The sequence below is a fragment of the Thamnophis elegans genome, chromosome 2 (assembly GCF_009769535.1).
Source record: "Thamnophis elegans isolate rThaEle1 chromosome 2, rThaEle1.pri, whole genome shotgun sequence".
Taxonomy (NCBI): domain Eukaryota; kingdom Metazoa; phylum Chordata; class Lepidosauria; order Squamata; family Colubridae; genus Thamnophis; species Thamnophis elegans.
Window position 1 is genome coordinate 72,627,438 of NC_045542.1, and position 12,109 is coordinate 72,639,546.

Genomic DNA, 12,109 nt, shown 5'->3' on the forward strand with positions numbered 1-12,109 from the left:
GGTCAGGTTGGCAACTGGCCCCATAAAAAAAACCCGCCAACCCATACAATATGGTGAAAGAAATGAATAAAAATTTTATACTGCATTGGTCGTCGCGCGGGTTAACAAGGGTCACGGTGGATGTTGGGGTCCCTGGACATCCGTCGACAAGTGGGCTAGAAGTGGACCAGCCAACAAAATGACAAAAATATAGTGCAGATGAAAACCGTGCCATAATGGCCTGTTACTACAACTCAGAGCCAGAAAAAAGAGGTTATTTAAAGCGAATGTATGAATTATGGAAAGAACAATATCCAGATTCAAATGTTAGTGAACAATGACTAGCAGATCAAAGGCAATTTATTATATGGAATAAAGTGTTTAGTGAAGTTGAACTTGAGGAAATTCAGGCAAATTGCAAAACCAAAAAAACAATATCACAAGCAGAAATAATGATATTCAAGACACAACTAAAGACATTATAGTAGAACTCCCAGAAGAAGCTCTCGGGGAGGAAATAACACCACCACCACTAGAACCAGTTATCACTGAACCAACTGATGAACTAACTCAAAAGCAAAAAGAATTGAAGGATAAGATCATGGAGCATTTTCTGCTTAATGAGGAAAGGCAACATTTACCATCACTAAAAACTGTGCCTAAGAAAATTTTGGCCCCTATCATGAAAATGGTTAATGCAGTGTTTTCAACAATTGAATCAGGATCCATCTTGGAAACAAACCAGTTAATGTACAGCGCAGCTGTAATAATCACTAATGAACTAGGCATTAAAATCAAAGTACCTAGTCACACAACAGAAAAAGCATCAAAGCCAAAGTGGAAAATCCGATTAGAACAAAAAGTCAAAAAATTAAGGGCAGATGCTAGTAACTTAAAGAACATGCATGAGCAACGGCTTAAAAACAACAAAACCATAGATCGGCTAATCAGAAGATATAGATTGGATACAAGAAACATCAAGGAATCTGTAGAGATTGTAAAACAGCGGATAACAGCAACAGCTAGAAAAATTGAAAGATATGAGGCACGAATCATCCAATATAAAAAAAATCAGCAATTTTGATCAGACCAACGGCGTTTTTATCAAAGTCTTAATGTGAATGGTGACACCAAAAGTGAAAAACCAGAAAAGCAGGCCACAGTTGAATTCTGGAAAGAATTGTGGGAAAATGCAAAGGACCACAATAAGGAAGCAAAGTGGATACATGACTTTGAGAAAAGCATTGGCAACAAACAAATGCAAGTATTAGAGATAACAACTGAGATGGTCAAAAATCGAGTAAAAAAGGTAAAGAATTGGACATCACCTAGAAAGGACCAATTACATGGTTTCTGGCTCAAATATCTGACCAGTTTACATGCAATATTGGCCAGGCAACTGAATGAAATTTTACAAAAGGGCCAAATTGATGAATGGTTGACAACTGGAAAAATATACTTGATTCAGAAAGATGCAACTAAAGGAACAACACCTGAAAACTACAGACCAATAACATGCTTGCCAACAACCTTCAAATTACTCACAGGCATTATTGCAGATAACACGATGGATTATTTGGAAACAAACAACATCTTGCCAGTAGAACAAAAAGGCAACAAAAGAAGGAGCAGGGGCACAAAAGATCAGCTCCTAATTGATAAAATGATATTAGAAAATTGTAAGAACAGAAAAACGAACTTGAATATGGTCTGGATTGATTACAAAAAGACATTTGATTCACTGCCACATAATTGGATCATAAAATGCTTAGAAACAACTGGCATTAGCAAAAATATTACATCCTTTACTGAAAAGGTGATGAAACAATGGAGAATTGAGTTGGCAGTAGGGAATGAGATCTACGGAATGGTTAATATCAAGCGAGGAATTTTCCAGGGTGATTCACTTTCACTTCTTCTCTTCATCATCGCAATGATCCCACTATCAGTAATCTTAAAAAAAATGAAATTAGGCTATCAAACAGCCAAAGAAGCTGAAAAGATTTCGCATTTACTATATATGGATGATTTGAAACTCTATGGAAAGTCAGAAATAGAAATCCAATCATTGACAAACGCAGTCCGAGTATTCAGCACCAATATTTCAATACAGTTTGGCATGGAAAAATGCACCACTGTATCCATAAAAAGGGGCGAAATCACTGCATGTGAGGGAATTGAAATGCCCAATGGCCAACTAGTTAAATGCAATGAAAATGAAGCCTACAAATACTTAGGCATTCTGCAGTTGGATAACATCAAGCATGGAGAAGTAAAAACTATTGTCAGGCAAGAGTACACCAACAGAGTTAGGAAAATTTTGAAATCTAAATTGAATGGTGGAAATACAATCAAGGCCATAAATACCTGGGCAATACCAGTTATAAGATACACAGCTGGTATAGTTAACTGGACACAAGCTGATTTGGACATTTTGGACCGAAAAACCAGGAAACTAATGACAATGCACTACAGTTTACATCCACGTGGTGATATTGATAGACTCTACCTGCCCCGAAAATCAGGTGGCAGAGGATTATTACAAGTGAAGCAAACAGTTGAAGAACAAAAACATGCACTGGCTGATTATTTAAAAGAAAGTCAAGAACATCTATTAAGCGAAGTAAAGAACAAAAATCTACTGAAGGCCCAACAGACGAAACAAGAATACAGAAAATATGTGATAAAATTAAGAATGGAGAGTTGGCAGAACAAAGCATTGCATGGCCAATTTCTGAAAAAATAAAAGATAAAGTGGACAGTGAACAAACTTGGTTATGGTTAACAACAGGTACATTAAAGAAAGAAACAGAGTCACTAATCCTGGCTGCGCAAGAACAAGCTATCCACACAAATGCCATTAAGGCCAAAATCGAAAAATCCTCTGATGATACCAAATGCAGACTTTGCAAAGAAGCTGATGAAACTGTTGATCACATACTCAGCTGCTGTAAAAAAATCACGCAGACTGATTATAAATTGCAGCACAATTCAATAGCACAAATGATCCATTGGAATTTGTGCAAAAATTATAATATTAAAACAGCAACAAACTGGTGGGAACATCAGCCTGAAAAAGTCACTGAAAATCAGATGGTCAAGATCTTGTGGGATTTCCGTATACAAATGGACAAAATACTGGCGCATAATACACCAGACATCACACTGGTTGAAAAAAATAAGGTCACAATCATAAACATCGCAATACCAGGTGATAGCAGGGTCGCCGAGAAGGAACATGAAAAAATCGCAAAATACCAGGACTTAAAAATCGAAATTCAATGACTATGGCACAAACCAGCAGTGGTAATTCCAGTGGCAATTGGCACACTGGGTGCTATTCCAAAAGCACCGGAATTACATTTAAAACAGTTAAAAATTGACAAAATCAAAATCAAAACAGTTAAAAATTGACAAAATCACCATCAGTCAAATGCAAAAAGCTGCACTGCTTGGATCTGCACGCATATTACGAAAATACGTTACGACGTCCTAGGCCCCTGGGTGGGGCCCGACTAGTAACCAATGCCAAATCCGGCGAAACAACTGGCCGCTGTGATACAATTGTATAATAATTAACAACAACAACAACAACAACAACAATGGGTCACAAGGCAGATGAGTAACATCTTCAGCTCAAAATAATAAGAGGAAGTTCTATGTTACACAAGCAGAAACTGTCTCTGTAAAAGAGGAAATTATACTATCATGCAAAGCAAAACACTTCCTAAAACTATGATGGGGAAAGGTTGTTGAAACTCCTAGTTTTTTTCACATTCCAAGCACTGTTTTTCTTTCAGATTTACTTGCATGAATGCATCTACAAGGGTCTTTTTCTGCTTAGAAAAAATGTATATACTGCCTTGAGTAGCAAAGTTTTCCCCCCCCAAACATACATACTTCATTACGCCTTGCCCAAAATGGGCTTCATTTTGTTTATTTGTTTAAAATATTTATATAGCCACCCATCTTATGCACTATAATCCTTATAGGGTTACAAACAATAATAAAAGTAATTTTAAAGAAGTTGGCTTGTAGATTTTATTTATTTATTTGAGTTATAGTTTGCCTATCATTCAGGCCAAATGTCTAGAACTTTCTCCTCCTAACAACAAGCCTGTGAGGTAGAATGAATTGAGAGTGTGTGACTGGCCCAAAGTTACCCAGTGAATGATTGTGGACAGGACAAGAACCAGAGTGTTGTGACTCCTAATCCAACGCCATAACTGTTTCCGTGTCAACTACATAGTTGGGTGTCTTGGGTTGAGAAGTTGTAGTAACCATTTAATCATTACAGTGCACCTGCCTGGACTGCCCTTTAAAAGCATTTGGAAGATGTAGATGGCCCAGAACAATAATGGTATTTTGTTGTACCTTCTCTGTGGAATACAATCCCTTCAGAAATCCAGATGGCCTTTTACTTATTTACTTTTTACTTATTTACTATTTCACACAGTTTTAGGGCCAAGTGATCAGGTGAACTCTGTTGCCCATTGGGCTTTTCTGCCTGGTTTTTGGTGTTGTTGTTGATGGTTTTTTAAAAAAATCATGGGCATCATGGTTTATATGCAGATGTTGTAGTTATTTTAATCTTGTACTGCCATTGTTATGACATGGGTGAACATACAATTTTTTAAATGAATATGAAGAGAAGAGTACTACAAAGGATATTTACAGTGAAGAAATGTTCCATCTACTTGAGAATGACTTAAAAGTGCTTCAAATTGACCTAACATACCACATGTATTCTTTGGAACACATTCTAAATAAACAACATAAGTTTGTTCTAATTCTATCACTTGGGTCACATTCATTAATGTAAGACTGTTGACATCTTCTGATCAAAATTCAGCCACACACTACCTGAAAGGCTTCAAAATTTACATGGTAGGTTTTTTTTTTAACCAGACCACATTTTGCCAATGAGATCAGTTTATAAGGGCCGATACAAACAACTTATATAGTTAAATATAAAACTAAAGACCAAATATTGAAATAATGATTGTATTGAAAATGGTTATTTAGAATGAAGAAGAAAGGCTTACGCATAATTCTGTTAAGGGCTGTAGGAAAATTAGATCTGATTCAAATTGCAACATTTATATTATAACTCACGTGTCTTTTCTATCTTGCTGAGAGAAACTGAGGCAGGAAGAAAACAAGAGAGAGAAAAAGTCTTGTAAGGGTTTTTCACTATTTCCCTTCATTTCACCTTTGACAGAGTTCATCATAGTTTATATAACAATCTTTGGTCATTACTCTTCAGAGACAAACCACTTCAGATTTTGAAAATTAGCATTTGGCATACAGATTTATTAAATTTGGATAAAGAAGGTTCTTATCGTTCTCCACCCCTGCAACTTATTTAATTATCAAAATCTTTAAATGTATTTGCAAGTTTTCTGGCATTTGCTTGCAAGTATATTTTTAAAAGGGATTATATCACCACTTCCCCTCCTTGTGCCAAGATTCATCTTTCCCTGATGGGCCTCTTCAAGATGCTGGAAAGGCCTGCTTATTTTCGTCTTCTTCATGCTTGCACATAGGAGAAGGCAAAAGATTTGTCTTCAAACTCAATAGAAGACCAATTGTTCTTCTACTGGAACTGAAGATAAATACTTAAGGGAAAATATTGGCTAAGCCCTGTCTTCTCCTAGCTGTCAATTCCAAATCATATACCTTATGGGGGGGCCTCTATATGAGGACATAAAAGACTGGGCTTCACAGGGCTCAATCAATCCTGTCTTATGAATAAAAGACAAAAATAATATTTCATGTATATGTTTGATAAGTTAAACGTGACATTCTACCTCTCATTATTGTGAGGAATTACAATTAGAGCATGCAATATATAGACAATGGGCATGCAGTATGTGGATACTCTTGGTTCTTGCCCTGTTTTCATTTGTAAGTGGTATGTAAGATGGTCAGTGTTAGAATGGAAAACAGCTTCCTTGACAAGTTATATTGCTCCAGGGATGAGAGACATGGAAGACAAATATCTGAATGGTTTATGATACTCAGGGTGAAAACAATGCAGGGCAATGTATAACCACATGTTTCTCCCTAACACAGATACATACCATTCCCAACAGTAGAAATTAGTGACTACCAAGACCAGGGGATCCCCATGGCTGGTGCCAGTAATATACATGAAGAAAATAAAGATTCCCTGGTCACGAATGCCATATAAATCCCGTAACATTTTCCTTAAATGGTCAAGCATTCAGCAGAGTAGCCTTGAAAGTCTTCTTGTGGCAAAACAAGAAGCAATTTATCTATGACAACTTACTAACCATAGGCATGTATTAAATGTGGAACATGTGTAAGCTTCTGTGAATCAAAGTCCATATTCAGAAATCTCTGAAGAAGAGAATAGTAATTCACCAAAGCTTGTGTGATTCCATTTGCAAAGGGTTTCTGTCATAACTGCCCAGCATCTGTGCAACTACAGCACAGTGATGGAAAGGCTGAATCAAGGATTAACTCAGTAGATAACAATGTAGAATTTTTGACTCCACTGCAGGACAGGATGGAGGGTTCTCTCACACATTCCATTTATCCCTTATTTCCTTCCAGCTGGCTACGAGAGTCAGGAACTGGTATGAGGCCAGGTTTTCAGTCAAAAAAATGTCCAACAAGCTAGAGTTATTCTTTGTCCCAGATTTATCAAATCCTCCTACCTTTATCAGATGAATCCCAATGAGATGTTACAGACCAACAGGAAGGATGCCTTCATTCTAACAGTGCCAGATCTGTGAAAATATTTATACATTTTGGGTCTCTTCCAGATTAAAAAGTCAATTTGCTCAGCGTTCATAGAACTACCAATTCTGAGATGCAGGAATCTGGAGAATTACTAGGTGGCAGCAAATATTTAGCATTCTATACCTCTTTGCTGCCATCTGTTGGTTATTCAGAAATGCAACCTACCCTTTCCTTCCCTGAAAGACTGTTCTAAAAGTATATTTTAAGATATAATTCAAACTGGTTTTCATGTTGCAGTTGACCATATTTTGCTGAATTAAGATTGTCATAAACCACTTTTCACTGGGTTCACAAAACACAATGGTTTATAATAGCTGGAATCATTTAGTTCACCTATCAGAACTAAAGCTATTAGGGATTGATAAGATAGGTAAGGCAGACATATATATCTGACCTGCTTGGTTGTTTCCACAGATTCAGTGCTATTTTTGGCCAAGTAATTAATTGTAGAAACAAGATTCTGGGCATTTGAATGAATTCACCGAAAACTTTGGCAAAAAAAAAACCAGGTAACTTCTCTATTGCAAGTGCTTAAAAAGTAAATTACATTCTATTATTGGACTGATTCACTGCAATGAAGTCTTTAGTAGTTTGTTGTCCATAGGGTCATTTTGCTGAAGTGAATCTCCTTATCTACATATGGGGTGCTGCCCTTTACTCTCTCAGACAGCAGGAAAGAAAGTTGAAAAGAAAATCCAATGAAGCAAGAAATGGGACAAAGGAGTTCATATTTAGTTAAGAGAGTTCATAAGGATCTCAGCAATGGCAGCTTGAGTCACACACATTTTTGTCAAGAAAAATCTCCTGATGGGGCAATGCTATATGCTATGCTGCAGCGTAAGCTGCTGGTTTCCCTGCTGCTCCCTCGCGATTCTTAAATCAACTTCAGAACTCCCAATCCAGATCACAGTGGGTGGGCAATGGAGCTGGCCTGGTTCTCAGTCCAGATTATGGCCACCACACAACCTGATGGTCATTCCCCTGCTACTTGCCTTTTCCTCCATTCAGAGAAGTCTGTTTCCTGTGCTGCCTCCTGTGCAGATTGCAATGTCAATATCTGCCTTTTCGTTTTAGAGATTGTTCCCTTCTCATTAGTCCCTTGCCTTTCCTATGCTTTCCCAGATGTTTGCACATGTGGATGTCTCCACTTCTTGCTCCCCCTTTGGTCTCATTATCTCCCAACACAGATCTTTTCTTTCTTTCTTTTTTTATGGTATTCTGATGCTATAATAATCAAAGCAAGGAACAGGTTTTTTTTCCTTCCTTTTTCCTATATTCCCTTGGCAGCCCATGGAAATTTTGTAGCAAGGAAGATCTAATACTTCAAACTTTAAAGAAAGAATGTAGCAACAATCCTATATTGGAACTTAAAGGGGTTATATAAAGTGAAGGGAAGCTTTAAAATATCATGCGTAGTGGGTGGAATGCAAAGGAAAGATGCTTTCTTCAACCTGAAAGAGGGCCCATGGGAGATGTAGGGATTGAATGGGCCATGAACTACTAGGATTAAAGTTGGTTCACTGACTTAATAAGCCAATTATTAGGAAAACAGTCACTGCTCATCAGAAAAGCTGACGGCAGCAAGGAGATGTGCCAGAGAGTTCAGCCCATTCAATCTACACCTAATATTAAAAATGGAGCGAGGTGCTGGAGATCATCTGGTCTGAAGGACTTAAGGTTGCTTGGATTGCAAACAACAGCTTTGAATCCAAGGAAAATTCAGGAGCAGAGAGCATATGCAATGGGCTGCAAGTGGGAAGAAGACAAGGTTATTCATGTCTGTACACATTGAGTGGCTGTATGGGCAATGGACCAAGTAAGCTCTCGGGCGAAGTATAAGATAATTGTTTCGAAGTTAAAAAGAAAAGAATGATCTTCAAAAGCTCTGCCCATATACTTTTGGACAACAGAGATTTGGAACTTTGTTTGCATTGCTTGCGCAATCTGGTCGTTCCTTTTGACTTTGCTTCTAGGTGTCTCCATGCAAGTAACAACCACTAATGCATCAAGAGCCATGGTGGTGCAGTGGTTAGAGTGCAGTACTGCAGGCTACTTCTGCTGATCACCAGCTGCCAGCAGTTTGACAGATCGAATCTCACTAGGCTCAAGGTTGACTCCGCCTTCCAACCTTCCAAGGTGGGTAAAATGAGGACCCAGATTGTTTGGGGCAATATGTTGACTCTGTAAACCGCTTAGAGAAGGCTGTAAAGCACTGTGAAGTGGTATATAAGTGCTATTGCTATTGCTAATAAAGTCAGGACCATAAGGAGTCCAATGGCAGACATGTTGCTCTTCGCTCTCTTTCTTTCTCCCCCTCTCCCTTTTTCCCTCTTTTTCTCCTTTCTCTCCATCTCTTTCTCTCTCTCTCTGCCAAACAAAATCATTCTTGCCATAACTCTAGGAGGATTGTAAATATTTTATAAAAAGAAAAAGGTACAAAAGAAAGCTTGAATTACGAGTTCCCAAGTGATAAATGGCACCTACAGCCACCAGGTTCTCCTCCTTCCTTTATATATTTCCAGCTTCCACTGCAGGACACACATGCTCTGAAGTACATCATGCTCTGCTGAAACCCCTTTTGCGTCAATAAGGATTTCATGCCCTTTCAAATTGTTAACATCTCTGTAAATACCTTGAAGGGTGCCACAATTCAAAATTGCTTCCATGCCTGGAACGTAGAACAACATAACCATTACAGAGATTTTATCCAGAGCAATTCCAGATAATTTTTAAACTGTCTGGTTATATGACATAATAACAACTTTTTATTGGAAGTTCCAATAAAAACATCATTCATAGCCATCTTATGTCCTTCTTCTACTATTTGAGTCTCTCTCTCTTTTTTGGTCAACACCATACATTTGTTAAAGAGGAAAATACGCATTTTGCAAAATGTCTTTGGATTGTAATTTTAATAGGGCTTCTCTTTTTGGAAGCACACTCACAGACACACACAAACACTCACTCAAAGACACACAGACATACCATAACCTTCTATGTACTAGGCATTCATGCAACAACTGTCTGTTTCATATATTCACAATCTGTACATGACCACAATATCATAATTTATAATTCAGGATAAGAAGATCTGCTGGCATTTATAAATCCTTGAACATCTGAGTGTTTCTTTGGATATGGAATCCAAAGATTGTGGGAGCTTATCAATGTGAAATTTAAGTATGGCTGCTGTTGTATGAATTTGGCTACATTTTCCTTGACTGCTATTATGTTATTTTTAACTTTTTTTTTGTTGGAAGGGGAGTTATTTTATTTTGTTTCTATTGGTTTATACTGTTATATTTGGAACCCAGGGTTGCAGCTGGAAAGATAAGGAACTATATAAAATTGACACAATGAATAAATGAATACATAAATAATAAACTGATCATCCTACTGAATCTATCATGTAGTTTCTTCTGCCACATACCTACAAATCTTTGTGTCAATCACTTTCAGCAACTAAAGTTAGGACAGCTATATTTTCTCTTAAAAAAAACAATTTTTATTTGTTTTTGAACAAGGACAAACAAACATATAAATAAAAACCCCATCTTCCATTACAAATTGTAGAAAGTGTGTCAGTTGGTTACAGTATTTCCATGCATCTCTTCCATAATCACCTCCTGCTTTTCATATCAAATCACATATTTTAAATTCACCTATATTCATGTATATCACAATTATTATATCTTGACCTTAATTTGACTATAATTGTTTTTACTTCCTTTTATATATAATATTCAAAATCTAGAATAAGATTATATGATAACATTCCATTAAATCATCCTAAAATCATCCAATCACAATACACCTTTATAACATATTCTATATAAAACTTTTAAACCTTCTCTCATAATCTCCATGTGTTGTTTATATAAAATTTCATATTATCAAACTAATATATCTATATGTATTGTTATCATTATTAATCATTATTTAACTATAATTATTGTCGCTTCATTTTATACATACTACTAGTAAACTAAATTTAGCTTAATTTTTATTATACATTTTCATTGCATCAACCTGTATCCCTCCAGCAATAGTATGGTCTTATATCTCTTGCCATTTGTAACATTGATGTTCTAGTTACTTTCTTAATAAATCTTGTATAAACCTCCCTTGACAACATGCTGTTCCTTTCGTATCTCACAAAAGTTTGAAACCCAACATCTGCTCTTTCCATCAGCTTATCTTTGGTTATCGCTAGTGCTTCTATCAAGATTTCTCTCCTTATCTCCGTCACTTTTTCCCTCTTTTCTTCTTCTGTGCTTTGAAGTCTGGGGTAGAGTTCCAATCCATCCATCTCCCCTTTCCATATTCTGCTCTTGTCATTACCAATCATGCTCACTTTGTTGTCAGTATCCACAGTTTTCTTATCTCTTTGCTCATTTTTCTTCTGTCTTTTGAACTCTATCCTCCACTTTCTTCATTTGGTAAATATCATCAGTTTCTCCATCAGATTTTTATGTTTTGTATTCCATATTCTCCAATCTCTTTTCAATTATCTCTGACACAACTAATAGATTTTGAATTTCAAACATAATCATTTGCAATGTTACAGTTTCTTTTTTCTGCTCAGCCATTCTTTCAGTTTTGCAGACACTGCCACTATAAGGTTCAAGGCTATTTTAATAAACTTCAAACAGGTTCATTTATTATCCTTCAAGTCTAAATGTTGTCTTCCCTCCAATAGCTAGTGATAGAACTTCCAAAAGGCACCTGTCCAAACAACTTGTGCTCTTCCTACTATAACTGATAGTAAACAAACTGAAAGAACCTTGAATCTCAAATGATCAAAGAGAAAGAAGAAAAAACAATATATCCAGCCTCCAGCCTCTAAGTGGCAGTTTAACTGCTTTTCCTCCTGTTGTTACAACCCTCTTTATAATCCTTCTTATTTTCTTCTTTATATTCCAAGCTTAAGAAAGAAAAAAACCCTTAAATGGAAATCAAAAACAATCCAATCAATCAAATCAAGCATTATAAATAAAAGAAGGAGAATTTTAATCCATAGGCATAAGCAAAAGTGAAAAAAGAAGAAAGAATTAATCCATTCAGTTTAAAAAATAGGGAGCCCCTGCAAAAACTCCATCCGTGAAAAAAAGAAAAAATTACAAATTGGATAACACACTAAGTTCAATGCAGATCAATTTTGCTGCCTACAGTCTTTTGTCTACAATCTTAACTTAATTTTTTTCTTGGGTAGTCTCTTCCTCTAATAATAAAATTGCCTCACCAATTCGACACACTTTCTCTTTCTACTTTCTTCCTGTTCCGGAGCTGTTCCAACTTCAGCAGCTTCATTAGCTGCATTTCTGTCATCGGAAAAAAAGGCTGTTCCTGGATCTTTCAGGGA